This window comes from Caretta caretta, chromosome 6 (assembly GCF_965140235.1).
Source record: "Caretta caretta isolate rCarCar2 chromosome 6, rCarCar1.hap1, whole genome shotgun sequence".
NCBI lineage: Eukaryota > Metazoa > Chordata > Testudines > Cheloniidae > Caretta > Caretta caretta.
Window position 1 is genome coordinate 6,640,153 of NC_134211.1, and position 20,076 is coordinate 6,660,228.

The following is a 20,076-nucleotide window of genomic DNA, read 5'->3' on the forward strand; positions in this document are numbered from 1 at the left end:
AAGCGTGTGACAAATGCTCCAGACCTCTCCCCTGGAGCCCCACAGAGGGGGAGCTGCAGTGACTGGGGCCTCTTTTACCCAGCACCCTGCGCAGCACCAGAGCCTCCCGCTTCCCCTGCCGGCTCTGGGGCTGGGCCCAGACCCCTCCCTGACCCTGCAGCCTGGGCTCCCAGCACAGCCACAGCCATGCCCAGGGGTCTGCAAGCCCTGAGGAGCCCTTTATAGCCCCCCCGGCACCCAGGCCAGCCCCTGATTGGCTGCTCCATTATCCTCTGTGCAAATTAGCTCCCACCCCCGAGGCTAATGAGGGCCCAGGTGGCTGTAAGGGGGGAGGGGAGCTTGGCATGTCCTGGGGTGACAGTTAAACCGACACAGCAGAGTCACCCTGTGGAGCTGGGGGTCACTAGGGAAGGGAGGGGGCAGTTCAGGGGGGCTGCGGTGCAGGAGTGGCTGCAGGGGTCAGGAGGTGGGTTCAGGGTTCATACAGGGCTCATTAGGGGGACTGAGGAGGGGGCCAGGATGGGGGAGGGGCAGAGTCCAGGCACGGGGTAGATTTGGGGGGCAGAGTTGAGGGGATTGTTGAGGAGGGGGAAGTTCAGGGGCAGTTTACAGGGGTCAGTGTTGGGGAGGGGGAGAAGTTCAGGCTGACCCCCTCCCTCCCCAAGGCAGGGCTGTGGGGCACAAACTGGCTTTATTAGCAGGCAAGGACTTTCTCCTCTTCCCAGCCCCATGCGGTTTGGGGCTGGGGGCACAGAGGTTGGAGCAGGGGAGGGGTGTTATCAAGCCAAAGGGCGGGGGGTTGTTTGCGTCAGGGCAGGGAGCAGAATGGGGCGGGTGCTGTTCAAAGGGCAAGCGAAGGAGATGGAAGCAGGAGGCGGCAGGTGGCAGTTCAGGGGGTATGAGGGGCAGGAGGGGGAAAAGGCTTTTTGGGGGTGACTGAAGGGCAGGAGGTGCAGGGCGAGGGAGGGTGACAGGAGGCGGATTCAGGGGAGCAGAGAGGATTTGGAGGGGTTAGTAGAAGACCCATGGGGAGATTTGTGGGGGGAGGGTGTGGGAAAGGTCAGATTACAGGAACTACTGCTGCTTCCCCCTGCCCCCCCCAATTAGCCCAGCTGGGCCCCTCTGCCCTGGGGTGGGGGAACTCCCAGGGGCTGCTAGGGTGCCCAAATAGCAAGTTTGAAAAATCGGGACAGAGTGTGTGTGTGTGTGGGGGTAATAGGCACCTATACAAGAAAAAGCCCTGAATATTGGGACATCTGGTCACCCTAGCCCCTGCAGCATCCCTGCCCCAGGAGACCTGTTGCCCCATCGCCCCCAGGCCGAGCTGTGGGAAGGGAGACCTGAGCCACCAAAGGAGGGAGGCCGGAGAGCCTCAGTGCAGTAGCAGGAGGGGAGAAGAGCCCAGTGCTGGGAGCAGCGGAGAGACAGAGCCCATATGTGAGGTGTAAGAATTGGATGGGGAGAGGTGGGAATTAATGATCACCTGGAGAGTGGGAGGCCCTGAGTGGCAACACTAGGGTTGGTCGTGTTCTGTGTGTTTATTATTGACCTGGAATAATGGACTAAAAACTTGAGATAGGAAAACTTGCCCGGGACACCAAATTCTTTTGTTTGGGTGGATTGTGAGGAATTTGAGAAAGAGCTTGATGATGTCAGGCAACGTTCAATGTGTCTGTGCAAGGTGCTGCCTTTCAAGAAGGCTGACTTAAGAAAATTCAGGGAGTTGGTAGGTAAGATCCCTGGGTAGCAAGTCTAAAGAGAAAAACAGTTCAAGAGTTGGCAGTTTTCCAGAGACATTATTACTTGCCTGTAGCAAGGCGAAGGCTCACCGGCATAGCACCTCCTGCTGGTCATCTTGTAAGTTAGCTCTTCAGCACTGGGAGCCACCTCTGCAGGCTGGTGTCTTGCCTGCCTTAGGGCCCCCATATCCCTCCTGGACCTCGGTGCCCTTTTACCTTGGGGTGCTGCCCCCTAGCTGTACCCCCACACTCTGGGTCTCCCCTCCCAGGGGAACCCCCAACCCTCTAAACCCACCTTGCCTCAGTGGCTACTGCCAGTCATCATCTAGCCCCTGCTCACTGGAGCAGACTGCAGTCTGTAATGGCCACTCATCATTGGCAAGGGGGTAGGACCTGCTGCCTTTGCCTATCCCCAGGCTGCCCCTCTGCCTCCCCAGTACCTTTCTTAGGCCTTCAACAAGGCCTCAGCCTGGGGATTTACCAGGCTGCTGCTCCCCAGCTCCCTTTGCCCTTTCCCAGCACTGCTCCACTTCAGGTACATTGCTCCCAGGCAGCTAGCCCTTCTCCCTCCAGGGCTAGAGTGATACTCCTCTCACTTCTGGCCCCAAGCCCTCTTATAAGGGCCAGCTGGACCCTGATTGAGCTAGCCACAGCTGTGGCTGCTTCCCGAATCAGCCTAGCCCAGCCACAGCCCTCTCCAGGGATGCTTTTAACCCCTGTTTTACTGGAGTGGGGCAGTTGCCCCACTACAAGGCCTAAAAGAAAACTATTCCACTGCATAGGAAAGATAGGAAGTATAGCCAGAGACCATGCTGGCTTAACCAGGAGATCCTCAATGATCTAAAAATCAAAAAATTGTTGTACGTAAAGTGGAAACTAGGTCAAATTACGACAAAGGATGAACATAAATAACACAAGTATGTAGGGACAAAACGAGAAAGGCCAAGGAACAAAACAGATCATAGCTAGAGACATAAAGGGTGACAAGAAAACATTCTACAAATACGTTAGAAGCAAGAGGAAGATCAAGGACAGGGTAGGCCCATTACTCAATGAAGAGGGAAAAAAACAATAACAGAAAATGTGGAAATGGCAGAGGTGCTTAATGACTTCTTTGTTTCAGTGTTCAAGAAGAGGGTTAGTGGTAATTGGACATCTAGCATACTGAATGCCAGTGAAAATGAGGTGGGATCTGAGGATAAAATAGGAAAAGAACAAGTAAAAAAATATTTAGACCAATTAGATGTCTTCAGGTCACCAGGGCCTGATGAAATGCATCCTAGAATACTCAAGAAGCTGACTGAGGAGATATCTGAGCCATTAGTGATTATCTTTGAAAAGTCATGGAAAATGGGAGAGATTCCAGAAGACTGGAAATGGGCATCTATAAAAAGGGAAATAAGGACAACCTGGGGAAATACAGACCAGTCAGCTTAACTTCTGTACCTGGAAAGATAATGGAGCAAATAATTAAGCTCTAAATTTGCAAACATCTGGAAGATAATCAGGTGATAAGTAATAGTCAGCATGGATTTGTCAAGAACGAATCGTGTCAAACCAACCTGATAGCTTTCTTTGACAGGGTAACGAGCCTTGTGGATGGGGAAAGCAGTAGATGTGGTATATGTTGACGGTAGTAAGGCTTTTGATGCAGTCTCACCTGACCTTCTCATAAACAAACTAGGGAAAGACAACTTAGATGGAGCTACTATAAGATGCGTGCAAAACTGGTGGAAAACCATTCCCAGAGAGTAGCTATCAATGGCTAACTTCCTGTCAGGGTGGTTAAGCACTGAAATAAATTGCCTGAGGGGTTCTGGAATCTCCATCAGTGGAGATTTTTAAGAGTAGGTTAGACAAACACCTGTCAGGGATGATCTAGATGATGCTTAGTCATGCCATGAGTGCAGGGGACTGGATTAGATCAGTGGTTCTCAGCGGGGGGTCAGTGAGCCCTTTCAGGGGGGTCGCAGAGCCCCATGGCTGAAACCTGGAGCCCCAGTGCTGAAGCCTGCCCCCCTCCTTCCCCCTAAGCCAGGGGTGGTGCGGGTCTGAAGCCAGTGTGCCCCCTGCTCTAGTTAGGAGCGGCGCGGGGCTGAAGCCCGCGGTGCCCTCCCCATCCCCCCCAAGCCGGGAGTGGCGCAGCCAGTAGCTAGGTGGGGCTGAAGCCGGCAGGGTCCCCACATCCCCTCCAAGCCAGGAGCAACGCGGTGCTCGAGCCGGCAAACCTCCCCTCCCCCACAAGCCAGGAGCAGCAGGGAGGCTGAAGCCGGGAGTCCCAGTGCCTTGCCCCTGAAGCTGGGCATTGCACTGGAAGCCGCCCTGCCTGCATACAGCCCATAGCTACCCCCTGCCTGCACCCTGAGCTACCCCCTGCCCATACACAGCCCTTAGCTATCCCCTCCCTGCACCCTGAGCTACTCCCCTCATTTCACACAGCCCCTAACTAACCCCCTGCCCGCACCCTGAGCGGTTTTCAAACTTTTTGAACTGAGTCCCCACTTTGAGTTATATTTTTGGTTGCATCGCCCCAGAGCACAGACAAGCTGGGTGCCCTCCTGAGTGAGTCAGTGGGTGGAGATGGCACATCCCCCCTGGACCCTGCTCTGTGGAGATGGGATGAACCATGCCAGGCATTCCTCCCCCCGCCCCCCCCAAAAAAATAGAAGTAAAACTATGCCTATGCCCAAGTGTGTCCCCTTGGCCTGGAGCCCACGCTTCCCCCCTGCCGGGCCCTATTGTTTTTATAGGATGTTTTTATAGGGGCCTCAGCAAGGAAAAGGTTGAGAACCCCTGGATTTGATGATCTCTCAAGGTCCCTTCCAGTCCTATGATTCTATGTGGAAAGGAACAACTGAAACCGGGTGACATGGGCAAATCCACTGAGCAGCTGGGCTGACAGATAAAGTACGGCAACTGCGTGGCATGCGGCAATGAAGAGAAGAGATTCCCCCATGGGACAGTAGACGGAGCCACTGCCCAATCCAGCTACACTCACAGCCCCACTGTCGAGAAGAGACACAGAGAGGGAGTGTCATGGTTTGGGGTCACTGCAGAGAGTTTGGGCCATCAGTGTTGTTACTGGGGATTTCTAACCCTACATATTTCAGTCTGTTTGTGTGTGTGTGTGTGTGTGTATAGTTATCTAATTTCCCTTGTAACTGTGGAAAATCCAGTCTTTGGGTTGGGGTTTAACTGCTTCACCTGAGGGTTGCTCTGTTGACTCCAGAGCTGGCCCTGCCTATCCCACCACAGCGGTTACTAACTTGTGCCCCATTGGGTCTCCACCCCATCCCCCCCCAGTGAGAGCTCAGGGCTCTGTGAAATTTTCTCACTGTTTAAGTGAGAAAACAAAGCCCGTTTTTCATAAGGTCAGTCATTCTTATCAGCATCAGGCCTCTCAGAAGGGCTAATTTAAATGTTAAGGGTTCCTGCATCACTTGGGATCTTGGGTTTGTTCTTTGGAAGTATCACATCTCCTGAAATGTTTGCTGACCTCACCCACTACCCTTCCTCTCAGGGCTAAATAAAACAAAAAGTTCCAAGGCAACATTTCAAAATAAATAAGCCAGCACAAAAAAGTCCGTTCCCAAGTTTATTTTGTTTAACTGTAAATGGTTTTCTGTTGCTTCTTATGTGTGATTACATTAAAACAAGAATACTAATTTCTTAATGCACAATAGGGAGAGTAAATGACAGTCATGCTTTAAATATAGCAGTTTAATTGTCTTCAACGGATTCTAATTGTCTTCAACTAAGCTATTGCTGGAAATGGCCAGGTCCTGCTGCAGCTCTTTGCAAAAGCTGTCTAAAAAGGCAGAAACTGTGTTATTGTTTTTATTTATGGAGTTTTTCAGAACTCCCTTGATTTTATTTATTATTCTGGATAGAATCCCTTTCTCCAAATCTCTCAAACTTGCCTTCCCTCCATAGTGGTCTATCAGACATCTCTGTATCCAGGATTTGACAAACTCTTCATAGTTACAGGTTTCAGAGTAACAGCCGTGTTAGTCTGTATTCGCAAAAAGAAAAGGAGTACTTGTGGCACCTTAGAGACTAACCAATTTATTAGAGCATAAGCTTTCGTGAGCTACAGCTCACTTCCCCATATCATGCATCTGAGGAAGTGAGCTGTAGCTCACGAAAGCTTATGCTCTAATAAATTGGTTAGTCTCTAAGGTGCCACAAGTACTCCTTTTCTTTCTTCATAGTTACTTATCTATTTCACATCATTGTCAAAGTTCATCTCTTCCAGCAGCTTCTTTAGCAAAAAGAACTGAAAGAAGCTTTGGCTGGCGTATTCAAGGGCCTGTTCACTGCTGAGAAAATTGTCAACTATTTCTAGTCCGAGCCTTTTGTTGACATAACCCACCAGGGCAGGTTTGAGACACTGATCACAGAAATTCCTCGCCCTTGTTTGGCTTTCCTTCTTTTCCAAATAGAGATCAGTAATTATGGAGAAATAATGAGGTTTCAGCTTCTCCAGACGTTGCTGAGGATCGTTTTTTTTGATAAAATGTTCATGCATCTTCTGAAATGCCCAAGCTGCTTCCCCCAAAACGTGACGCTTCAGGTCAACTTCAAACAAAGAAGAAGTGTGAAGTTTCTCAATCTCCTCCTCTTTTAACCTCTCATTAACCATATGCAGCAGTTCTCCACAATAGGTTTCATCATAGTCTGTTTTGGATTTAACTTTTTCTTCAATGTATTTCTTGCATTCTGTCATTAAAGATAGAGCAAACTCTTCAGTTTTACAGTAACATTCCTGTGAGAAGTATTCTACAACTGCTCTGGTCCATTTTAAGTTTAAGTACTCCTTCTTCATTGTGAAAGACTTCATTCTATAATCCAGCAGGCTTTTTGCATGTTGTAGTATCTGTCTGACAGCACCCCCTCTGTGCTTCAGATCCTTTCTCAGCTGGAGATCCATATCCTCAACAACCTGATGTTTCTGTAAAGTACAGAGCGTTAACTCTGACAAGGTTTCTCGCCACATCGTTTCAAATTCTTTTTTCAGTTTCTCATGGTCTAATTTATCTTCTCTGTTTCGGTATTCAGCCAAGAGTCTGTCAACTTCCCCTTCAATTTTCTGCTTGTACTCAGACTGGATATTGTCTATCTTGTGCTGTCCTCTTCGTATTCGAATTGCTTCCTTACAGTTACTGGTTGAATAATTTTCAAGTTCTCTTTTGAGGCTATTTGCGCTCCTTTTGAAATCTTCTCTGTACTTTTCTATCAGGTTCAAATTTGGAGCTTCACTTTTAAAATACTGTTCTATGTTATTCAAGAGCTTCTGTTCTCCCTGCTGTAGCTTCCCTTGTGCTTCCATTTTTAAGCTGTGAAAGAGATCACCCTCTAGTGTCTCTGGCAGCTGATTCGGGATAAAAGTTTCTTTTTCAGATATCCAGAGATACATCTCCTTGCGGAAACCCCATTCCCATTCAGAATACTTCACAGACAGCAGGTTATAGGCTTCAGCTACAAGGCTGTTTCTAAAGCTAAAGATGAAGTTCTCATGTTTCACTGACTTCCACAGGTTCTTCAACCATACAATAAAATCAGGAATATCCTTTCCAGCTCTTTTCCGTGAACGGTTCTCTATGAATTCAAACAGGTATTTCTTTAGCTCACACACACTCTCACTGTATCCAGTGTTTACGGGAGCCATGGGAGGGACTCCATGCCGCAAGCCAGGCATGTACCAATTGTGTTTTTCTGGGTCATACTCCATAATATCAGAAAATGCCATTTCCCTGCTTTGCTTTTCCATCCTTGCTGCAGCTTTGGTCATTTCATTCAGCTGCTCCAGGAGGTGTTTCCTGTCCCTCATGTTTTGATCATGAGCAGACACATCACTGACATTCTGGTGCACAAACTGGCAGTTTGGCTGTTGTCCTATTTCCTCCATTCTGAGAAATGCATGGACCACAATTTGCAGAACATCCTTCATTTCTGTGGCATTCTCCATGGTCATGTTAACGATGGTGATGTCACTCAGTCCAATCACCAGGGTGGCCAGCTCATTGTCATGTTGATAACTGTCTTCCAGTGCTGTTAGTTCAGGGGCCTTCAGACCTTCAGTGTCTATCACCAGGATGAAATCACAGCCAAGCAGCTCCTGAACAGCTTCTGTAACTTTAATGAGTGTCATGAACGCTCCTCGCGTACATCGATCGCTACATTGATCAACTGCAGGCCGAACATGGTGTTGAGAAGAGTGGATTTCCCAGTGCTCTGCACTCCCAACACTGTTATAACCACCATTCTGGATCTACCCCTTAGTCTGATATGGAGATGAGTTAGAACATCTACTACCCAGTTCATGGGGATGTTGGAGGCATCTCCATCGATCAGCTCCACAGGAAACCCTTCCAGCATCAGGTCAGCTGCTGTGCATGGGAGATGGGAGAATGGTCTTTGGCTTTCTTCCATTTTCCCTTCTTTAACCATTGAGCATTCAGCGTCATAGAACTGTCCCAACTCACGCATGAAATGCTCCACCCCCAAGGAACTATCAGATATTAATTTATCTAATTCCTCCAGCTGTTTTCGGTCCACTCCTGGAGTTTCACATTTCTCTTTATAGTCTGCCCGCATTTCAGAAAGATTCCCCCTAGCAATATTATCCAGGCTAAATTTCATCCATTTCAGAAAGTAATGTTTCTCCACTGGATTCAACTGTACTATTCCATTGATAAACTTAGTCAAACCATTAGTACGGTCACACTGATTCCGCTGTCTACGTATCTCTAACCATTTCTGTTTCAGCGCAGATTTATAGTCTTCAATGGCCACGTCCCCTTGCCTTTTCATTTGGCACATCTCTTTTTCCAATTGAGCCAAGTTTTTCCATGGGTCTCCTTGCAGGCTCAGCATTTCCCTTTTGTATTTTGCCCCATCTCTTATTTCTGCAGTGATTTCTTCAGTATATTTCCTCGCACACTGACATGCCTGACACTCTTCATCCACCTGGATTCATAGGTCACGTGCCGTCACAGCCATGGCTTCCAAACTCACTGTCTTCGGAGATGAATTCACTATGGTTCCTATGGTGGACTTCACCTTTTTCCACAAATCCTGCATTATTCATGGTACTATCTTTCACCAGTATTAGTGATTTGCTCAGTTTCAACACTGGGGACAGCTTATTAAGAAATCCCAGAGTTTCTTTGGGTTTCTTATTCTTGCAGTTGAGGATGAAGTAATATTTAGAGCTGGATTTTTTCAGAGATGATAACAGCTCGTATTCTCTCTCACCGATGCTCTCGGTAACTATGAACACTGCGGAGGAGACCGCTGTTAAAAAGCTAAACTGTAGCCAGTGGGACTCAATGTCTCCATGCAGATTTGTAACTGCAATGGGTTCTCGGAAAAATCAGAAATTTCCGTCCCCCCAGGGAAATACCAGGAAATCTCAACCAGCCCATCTGTGATTTTCTGAAGGAAGTTCCCAGACTCCATGTCCCGATGGATAAAGAAATTGTGGTGCTGCTGGGAGGGGCTGAGAACCTCATTGAGGAGTTGGGACTTGGAGAAGCTGCAGCTCCCCATCCACAGAAAAGAAATCGTTGGCATTTCTGTGAGCACCAGGCTCTCCTCTCTGAACCCTCTGCTCTGTGCCAGGGAGTGCGGCCTCCACTTCCTCACAATGTCCCTCATGACCCACAGTAGTAGGGTGCCCTTGGGGGTGTTGAGGGCGGGTAGCAGCAGAGGGAGGGCAAACTGGCACTGGACATTTTGGATAGGATCTCCTGCTGTAGGAAACTGAGCAAAGCAGAACAGCACAAAGAACATCAAGAGATTGCAGAGAAACTTTCATCTCAGTGTCACTAAAACAGAAAGTGCCATCAGTATGCAGTTTCTCCTCATAATCATCCATTTCTTCTGCAGGAGCCTTGTGCCCAATGCTTGTATTTCTGGCCGTCCCATTCAGAGCCATGACCTTCCTCAGGAAATGCCAAGGTAAATCACCTAATGCCTCTGGAATCCTGTTCTTGATGCTTTCTGGGCAGATCTCCAAAACATCCCTCAGCCTGATCTTGATGCTTCTGTGCTTCTCCAGGTTTAATCTGGACAGAACATCTTGAAATGCTTTACTTCTTTCTGCAGAAGGAAGTTAAAACAAACCAAAATTTCAGAGTAGAAAATGGTGACTTTATATACAGTTTACTCATTCCATAGACAGCCTGATGTTTGTAATTTAAAGAAAAGCAGAACCCAGTAAGTAACAGATGACTTATACATCCTGGGTTCAATTCTTCTCTTACTTATATTGGTATAACAAAAATGAAGCCAATGGGATTACTTCCATGCAAATAAAACATAGTTCTGGCCCACTTTGAACTCCACTAGGTTGGTTTGCATTGTTTGATCCCAATCCTTATCCTCAGCGCAGTGCAGAGTCCACTTGAAAATGGCTTAAGTGGCCAACTGAGAATTTCCTAGAAAATCTTCCAGTATAACCAGCTCTATGACATCCCAGCTCACAGCTACTGGAGGAGGGGGCATAGACTCAGGACCCTGTCTCTGTGGTGATCCCAGAAGCTGGAATGATCCCTTGGCTGCTCTAAGCTGCTGCTCAGGATCAGACTGGTGCCTGGCAGTCTGAGGATCAGGTGGCTGTGATGGTAGCCTACACCCGTCACCCTGAGCTGTGCTGGGCATCAATGGCTCATCCGGAGGATCTGACCCTTTATTTCCCTTTCAGCAGTCAGTGCAGATTACACCTTCTGGGAAGACTTATTTTTGATTTTCTTCATATCTTCCTCCATCTCTTTGCTGGGACATGTCTTTTACAGGTGTAGCTAACAGCATTGTGGCTTTGCTTACCTCCCAGCGACTAAATCAGTCCCTTCACTCACGCTACTTCCTCTGTCCTTTTGGGGAGCTGTGAGTACTGTCATTACTTACAAAGCAAATTTACCCACACTGCAACATGGGGAGCTAATGCTAAGACACCTCCAGGCCAGTCCTGGTACGGTAATGTCTCCAGTGCAGTGTAAGGGAATTTGTATCTGATAAATGATTAATCCATTTATTATGTGTGATAGAGACATTATTAAGGTCACAAGAGCAAACTATTCCACTGCACAGGAAAGATAGGAAGAGTGGCAAGAGACCACCCTGGCTTAACCAGGAGATCTTCCATGATCTAAAAATAAAAAAAAGAATCCTACAAAAAGTGGAAACTAGGTCAGATGACAAAGTATGAATACAAACAAACAACACAAGTATGAAGGGGCAAAATTAGAAAGGCCAAGGCACAAAAGGAAATCAAACAAGCTAGGGACATAAAGGGTAACAAGAAAACATTCTACAAATACATGAGAAGCAAGAGGAAGACCAAGGACAGAGTAGGCCCATTACTCAATGAAGACAAAAAAGCAATAACAGAAAATGTGGAAATGGCAGACGTGCTTAATGACTTCTTTGTTTCGGTTTTCACTAAGAAGGTTGGTGGCAATTGGATGCCTAACATAGTGAACACCAGTGAAAATGGGGTAGGTTCAAAACAGGGAAAGAGCAAGTTGAAAATTACTTAGACAAGTGAGATGTCTTCAAGTCACTAGAGCCCAATGAAGTGCATCCTAGAATACACAAGGAGTTGACTGAGGAGATATCTGAGCCATTAGCTCTTATCTTTGAAAAGTCATGGAAGACGGGTGATATTCCAGAAGACTGGAAAAGGGCACATATAGTGCCTATCTATAAAAAGGAAAATAAGGACAACCCAGGGAATTACAGACCAGTAAGCTTAACTTCTGGACCCGGAAAGATAATGGAGCAAATAATGAAGGAATCAATTTGCAAACATCTAGAAGATAATAAGGCGATATGTAATAGTCAGCATGGATTTGTCAAGAACAAATCATATCAAACTGACCTGATAGTTTTCTTTGACAGGCTGACGACTGTGTGGATGGGGGGAAGCTGTAGATGTGGTATATCGAGACTTTAGTAAGGCATCTGATATAGTCTCAAATGACCTTCTCATTAAAAAACTAGGGAAATACAACCATGATGGAGCTATTCTAAGGTTGGTGCATAACTGGTTGGATAACCATTCCCAGAGTAGTTATCAATGGCTCACAGTCATGCTGGAAGGGCATAACGAGTGGGCTTCTGCAAGGATCAGTTCTGGGTCTAGTTCTGTTCAATATAGTCATCAATGATTTAGATAATGGCATAGAGAGTACACTTATACAATTTGCAGACGATACCAAGGTGGGAGGAGTTGCAAGTGCTTTGGAGGATAGGATTGTAATTGAAAATGAGCTGGACAAACTGGAGAAATGGTCTGAGGTAACTAGGACGAAATTCAATAAGAACAAATGCAAAATATTCCACTTAGGAAGGAACAATCAGTTGTACATGTACAAAATGGAAAATGACTGCCTGGGAAGGATTACTGCAAAAAAGGGATCAAGAGGTCAGAGTGGACCACAAGCTAAATATGAGTTAACAGTGTAAGACTGTTGGAAAAAAAAAAAAAAAAAAAACCTCATTCTGGGATGTATTAGCAGGAGTGTTGTAAGCAAGACATGCAAAGTAATTCTTCTGCTCCAGTCCACGTTGATTATGCCTCAGCTGGAGTATTGTGTCCAGTTCTGGGTGCCACATTTCAGTAAAGATGTGGACAAACTGGAAAAAGTCCAGAGAAGAGCAACAAAAATGATTCAAGATCTAGAAAGCATGACCTATGAGGGAAGATTGAAAAAATTGGGTTTGTTTAGTCTGGAAAAGACTGAGAAGGGACATGATAACAGTTTTCAAGTACCTAAAAGGTTGTTATAAGGAGGAGGAAGAAAAATTATTTTCCTATCCTCTGGTGATTGGACAAGAAGCAATTGGCTTAAATTGCAGCAAGGGAAGTTTTGATAGGAAATTTTTCCTAATGTCCGAACTGTCAGGGTGGTTAAGCACTGGAATAAATTGCCTAGGGAGGTTGTGGAATCTCCGTCATTGGAGATTTTTAAGAGCAGGTTAGACAAACACCTGTCTGGGGTGGTCTAGATGGTGCTTGGTCATGCCATGAGGGCAGGGGACTGGACTTGATGACCTCTCGAGGTCCCTTCCAGTCCTATGCTTCTATAATGAAGCACCAGCTCTACTTTAGTTTAGATTGAGAAGCCCTTTCTACTTAAATGTTAATTCTTCTAAGTGCTGTAAGATCTGTATGCTTACTTGGACTGTCTTGAAATTTGTTGTCTCATGGGGGAACAGGATAGGGTTAGTGACCCAAATTTCGGGGTCATTTGAGCAAGGAGTTCCCTAGACACAGCTCGTCAAAAAACACAGCATTTTGCAAAATCAGCAGTCTTATAATGGAGGGGATTGTGCACCACAGAGCTCAACATCCCCTACTTGATCTCAGTCACTCAGCATTTATTTCAGCCAGTGTGTGGCACTCACTGCCCGTTTGAGGAAGCAATACTGAAAACATCTATTAAAGGAAACCTTTGGCTTTCTAGAACACTGTGTGCAAACACTCATGAGCCAAAGAGATTGAAACGTGCATGTGCTGTGAGCCTAGGCAAGAGTCTTTCCAGACAGTCCACTCTCACAGTAGCTGTATGGCTCAAGTACATTTGAGCCCTACTCTACTCCACAGTATTAACAACCTTCCTCAGAATACCATCCTTGCCACCATGGATGTCACTTTCCTATACACCAATATCCCTCACAATGATAGGATAGCTGCCTGCCCCAAATATTTAAAAGACAGTGGACAACCATCAATTATCCATTCCAAACACATAGCCAAACTCATCCAGTTCATCCTCGCCTGTCATAGATTTACCTTCAACAATAAACATTTTGTCCAAAGCATGAGAACAGCCAGGGGTACTAGGATGGCTCCCCAATATGCTAACCTCTTCATGGGTCATCCTGAAGAAGAATTTCTGGAGAAGTGCATCATGAAACCAGTGATATACCTGAGAAATTTTCATCCTATGGGAAGACAGCTTAAACTCCCTCAGACTTCCACCACAACTTCAACAACCACCACCCATCCATTAAACTCTCTCTGGAGCTTTCCCACAACTTCTGGACAACACAATCAGCTTCAACAATGGAACCCTACAGACAACCATCTACAAGAAACCCATGGATCACCACACCTACCTTCATAGATCTAGTAACCACCCCAACCATACCAAGAAATATGTTATTGACAGCCAGGCACTCAGAGACCACAGAATGTGCTCTGAGGAGAAAGTAAGTGATATATACCTTAATGAAGGGATAGCCTATTTTTGTCAAGGTCCAAATTTCTTGGTCAAGGTATAGTCAAGGTCCAGACTCCAAGAAAAAAAAATTGAGAAACCCATAATGATAATAAACAAATAAAAACATTGTGGGGTCCATTCAAAAGCATCTCGTAGTCCGGATTTGGCCCATGGTCTGCCTATTGACTATCCCTGGCTTAACACACTTGTTGTCGATATTGTGAAGGCCAAAACTGTAACAGTGGTCAAAAAAGACCTAGATAAATTGATGGAAGATAGGTCCATCAATGGCTATTAGCCAGGATGGGCAGGGATGGTGTCCCTAGCCTCTCTTTGCCAGAAGTTGGGAATGGGTGACAGGGGATGGATCACTTGATGATTACCTTTTTGATTCATTCCTTCTGAAGCACCTGGCATTGGCCTCTGTCAGAAGACAGAATACTGAGCTAGATGGACTTTGGTCTGACCCAGTACGGCCGTTCTTATGTTCACTTAAAACCACCTTCACCAAACAAGGAAACTCCATCAGAGAAGTAGATTGCATCATGCAACAGGCCACCCAAATACCCCAGGAGAACCTGCTTCAATACAGAAATAAACCCCCTTCTGACTGCATACCCCTATTTGTCACCTACCACCCCACACTGGAACCCAGACAGTAAAGCTTGTGTAACCACCAATGGGTGTAAACAACTACACCCCATACTCGATGGGTACCCCATCATGAAAGAAATATTGCAAGAATCATCTCTTCTGGTCTTCGAACAATCTCTTCAAACTCATTGTTGCCCTGGTTTGAGGGATTTGTGTACCCCATTATGTGATCAAACTAATTGCAACCATATTATGTGCATTCTGCCAATATGAATTAATGAAATAGAACACCACATAGTTAAGGGTTAATTTGGAGAGAGGCTTTTAGAAGCGAGGTCATATCTAGCTGATATTTTTTGCTAATCAGAATGGGAGGAGGGGACAGACAAGTAAACAACTGAGACTGAAAACCTTGGTGGTTGGAAAACTTTGAATCTAGGCACCTCTAATATGAAAAGTTGACTGAAAGTTAGAAAAGAGATGATCCAGTTGGGGTCATTATGACCTATGTGTTTTGTAGAAGTTAGTTATAAAAGATTAGCTAATAGAGTATATTGTGGAGCAGTCCTCGGAAGCCATCTTGAGACACTTTTTTCTGACACCCTTTCTCCCTGGTGAGTGAGCAACTGGCCACTCCAAACCTGCTGTTAATTACTCAATACCATTCCAGATGTTAGGAAAAATATCTGGGATGTTCTAAACCTATTGCTTATGTCTCTGTATGCTTAAATCTAATAAACTGCAGTGTTAGATAAGAGCATACTTACTTGCATTTAATCCTTGATCAGACAGAACTGCTGTGTTCCTATTGATTGATTCCTGACACTGCATGGAGTGAAATAGTTAAGTTGCCCCTGTTGTGGGTTCTGAAAACCCCAGGTAACCCTCGTCATCAAGAGGAAGCTCCCCACAGACCAGGACACACCCACTCAAAGCAGCACCAGACTCTGCCAGAACAATAGATGCAAAACTTGCAGACATATCTCCATTACTATCATGATCAACACTCCACACAAAACACCTTTCAAGATTCCAGGATCTTATACATGCCTATCACATGTAGCACACTTCATCCAGTGCACTAAATGCCCGAATAATGATTATATGGATGAAACGGATAACCACTATACACTCAAATGAATATACACAGGAAAATGATAAAAGACAAAAACACCCTATCACCTGTGGGTGAACACTTTTCTTGAAGTAATCACTCTATATCTGACCTATCAGTCCCAATCCTCAAAGGAAACTTGCACAGCATTGTCAAAAGAAGAACCAGGGAGCTTACATTCATTACTCTGCTGGACACCAAATTGTGGATCATGGACATCATGGATTGAACAGAGACACTAGATTTATGGTTTATTAAAACAATCTGTAATCCACTAACGCCCTCTTTTTTTCCTATGTTTGCAGAGGTGCTAATGGCCCATTCTACTTTGAATGGTCCCTTACAATATGTGCTAACTACTTATGCTAAACAATCTGTTCCATCTTGCATTTTGCTCTGACATTGGGAGTAATGTTCCCAGACCCGAAGAAGAGCTCTTTGTGGCTCAAAAGCTTGTCACTCTCACCAACAGAAGTTGGACTAAGAAAAGATATTTCCTCACCCACATTGGCTTTCCAATATCCTGGGATCTACCCAGCTACAACTATGCTGCAGACAACCCTATGCTTGTCAGAAATCTGAGAACCATCTCTAGGAATATTGACAGGTTTCAGAGTAGCAGCCGGGTTAGTCTGTATTCGCAAAAAGAAAAGGAGTCCTTGTGCCACCTTAGAGACTAACCAATTTATTTGAGCGTAAGCTTTCGTGAGCTACAGCTCACTTCATTGGATGCATTCAGTGGAAAATACAGTGAGGAGATTTATGTACACACAGAACATGAGAAAATGGGTGTTATCACACACACTCACTTAAGATGAGCTATTACCAGCAGGAGAGTCAGGGCGGGGGGGGCGGGGGGGGGGAGGGGAGAAAACCTTTCTTGATAACTGCTGGAAATGGCCCACCTTGCTTATCACTACAAAAGGTTTTCTCCCGTGCGCACCGCCCCCCCCGCCCACTGGTAATTATTATTTTCTGCGGGTATCTGCTGCTGTTCTTGTGACACAGTGCCCTCTGGTGGGCAAAAGGTGGAATGCAACAACATTTTGGCAGAAGCTTTTTTTTCTACACAAAAAATTAAAGATCTGCATGGCTCATTAATTATGCATGCCTACAGTAGTACAGAATTCCTCCAGGAGTAATATTTGGAGAAAACCTGATTTCACAACAGCTGGTCCTTTGTAGAAGATTTTCTTCTTTGATGAAACACAAATGCCTCATGATTAAAAAAATCCCATTCCCTATGCACCAGGTGAACCCTCCAAGGTTGAAATGCAGTAGCATTCAAGTTCAAAATCTTGGTCTTTATTTTCATACCTAGTGTATCTAAAAAATCAACTAACGCTACAAGACAAAGACTGTGGTCAACATTTAGTCTTGTCTGCCACAATGAAATGGAATTCTTTACAAGGGTAAAGCTCATCTAGGTAGGAGACAGAGTTTCCTTGAAAAGGTGACCAATAATTTAAATCTGATTGAATATCAGATGAGGAGTGAGCAGAGGGATTCAAAGAGAAAAGTGATGGGTTCAAATCAACAGGTAGAGAACGTGCTTTTAGCAGCTCAACCTCAATACATTATTTCTTGAAAAAAATGCTTATGGATACACTGGACACAGAAATATTTTGGATTGCTTTTTCCCAAAAATGGCTTTTCTGAATTGTTTGGGATATATACTCAATGTGTGTCCACCTCAGATACCCATCCTACCTGACCTTAAATGAAATTGATGAGTTCAGCATTAAAAATTAAACATTGTTTTAAAATTAAGTATTTTAAATACTTGTGGCACCTTAGAGACTAACAAATTTATTTATATGCTCAAATAAATTGGTTAGTCTCCAAGGTGCCACAAGTCCTCCTTTTCTTTTTGCGAATACAGACTAACACGGTTGCTACTCTGAACCCTATTTTAAATACGTTATTCTTCCTCTATAATGTGGTCATGGCCTTTCCAGTGTGCAGTAAATCTGAAATTACTGAAATTGAAAATTTCTGAAGCTTACTTTTACCAGCTTAGGTTAAAACTTCCCCAATGTACAAAATTATTTTACCCTTGGATTTCCACTTGTCAAGGTTCCTTTCCCACTCTGAACTCTAGGGTACAGATGTGGGGACCTGCATGAAAACCTCCTAAGCTTACTTTTACCAGCTTAGGTGAAAACTTCCCCAAGGTACAAAATTATTTTACCCTTGGATTTCCACTGCCACCACCAAACTTTATCTGGGTTTCTGAAAAAATGGAGTTTGGACACGTCTTTCCCCCAAAAATCCTCTCAACCCTTGCACCCCACTTCCTGGGGAAGGTTTGGTAAAAATCCTCACCAATTTGCATAGGTGACCGCAGACCCAAACCCTTGGATCTTAGAAGAATGAAAAAACGTTCATTTTCCTTACAAGAAGACTTTTAATAGAAGTAAAGGAATCACCTCTGTAAAATCAGGATGATAGAAACCTTGCAGGGTAATTAGATTCAAAACATAGAGAAAAATCCCTCCAGGCAAAACCTTAAGTTACAAAAAAGACACACAGACAGGAATAGTCATTCTATTCAGCACAACTCTTTTCTCAGCCATTTCAAGAAATCATAATCTAACACATACCTAGCTAGATTACTTACTAAAAGTTCTAAGACTCCATTCCTGTTCTGTCCCCGGCAAAAGCATCATACAGACAGACACAGACCCTTTGTTGTTCTCCCACCTCCCAGCTTTGGAAAGTATCTTGTCTCCTCATTGGTCATTTTGGTCAGGTGCCAGCGAGGTTACCTTTAGCTTATTCACCCTTTACAGGTGAGAGGATTATTCCTCTGGCCAGGAGGGATTTTAAAGGGGTTTACCCTTCCCTTTATATTTGTGACAACTATTCATCGAAAGAAAGAAAGAAAGAAAGAAATTAGTAGTCCTTACATATCCTGCTTTCTTTCTATGTGTCCATCTTCTTTAGATCATAAAGTCTTTGTATTGTTAAGGAAAAGTTAGCACATGTGACTCCATTTTGGTTTGGGGCCCATCATTGTCTAAAAGCAAGCACATCATGCACCAGGAGAAGTCTTCCTTAGACACTGCATCCCTGTGAAAATCCTCCTCCTTGTCTCCAGCCTGCCTTGACTCCCAGTATCTGTTTTTTGTCAGTCTCTAACTCCCTATCTCCTGGCCTGTGATGTGAGGCCTCCCATCCTGATAATAAAAGTTCCTGATGCATGGCTTTCGGACCATGCTGTGTAATTAACATACTGGTTTAGCACGAGGAATGCACCAAGCAGGGATAGGTGGTAGATAAGAAAAGGGTTTGTTTATTGGCTAAGGTTTCCAATGCAGAAGGGCAATATGCTTTTCTAAAAAGTATATAACCAGTGTATAATCTGTATTCGAGGTCCCCTCCTGGCTAGCAGGGTGGCACCACGCTCGAGTGTAATAAACTTGGTGTTTTGTGGGAACTCTGCAGTTGTGGACTTTGTTTATGTGCCTCAGCCTAGATTCGAACTGTGCGTGACCTATCAGGTATAATTCATAACAGCATTTGTGTGCGTGTCCTACCAGGTATAATTCACAGCATTTGTGTGCATGTCCTACCAGGTATAATTCGCAGCATTTGTGTGCGTGTCCTACCAGGTGTAATTCGTAGCATTTGTGTGCGTGTCCTACCAGGTATAATTCGCAGCAGTTGTGTGCGTGTCCTATCAGGTATAATTCGTAACAGTTTTAGGGAGTGTCCTTACTTTTTCTGTTTTGTAAAGCACACATGATTGATACTGAAGAGATAAATAATGGATACATCACCAAAAAACAAACAAAAAACAAAAGAAAACCCACCTTTGTCATAAAGGTTGGTCTCCTCAGTAAAGTAAGCCATAACAATTAGGACAAAGGCTATGAAGTCAAGTACTCTCAAGTTAGGAAATACCAGAATGAGTGTTGCCCATGAAACATTAACTCTGCAATAAATGAGGCAGGGATCCTGCAGACAACAGACTCCTTCAATACACAGCCACAGAGCAAAGAATTCTGTGCACTGAATAAGGCAGGAGTCGCGAGGGAAAAAAATAACATGGGATCATGTAATTAACGTCTGCATCATCGGGCAAAGGCACAAAAGGACTGAATTAAGGGTACCACGGCAACACTTATTTGGACATTTGCTAACCTAAAAATGCTAAACTTTGTCACCTTTTAATCCTTTTTAAAACCTTGACTTTGTATTTCCTAATTATTTGATGGTTTAATTTATTGATGAAAGCTAAGCTAAGAAGCGTTAAATGAAGGGTTTTTGGTTTCTTAATTTCCTTTGTTTTTGAATAGAAAGAACATCTGTTATATATGTGCGGTTTAAGCAATAAAGCTCTTACTCATCTGTTGTTTTCAGTATATATTTTATTGCCATTCTTATCTTTGTGAAG

General features: G+C 44.7%; 1 pseudogene; it reads right to left on the reverse strand.

The window, feature by feature from the left end:
• Positions 1-5,958: 5,958 nt before the first annotated feature.
• Positions 5,959-19,532, reverse strand: LOC142072416 (up-regulator of cell proliferation-like; annotated as a pseudogene).
• Positions 19,533-20,076: the final 544 nt, after the last annotated feature.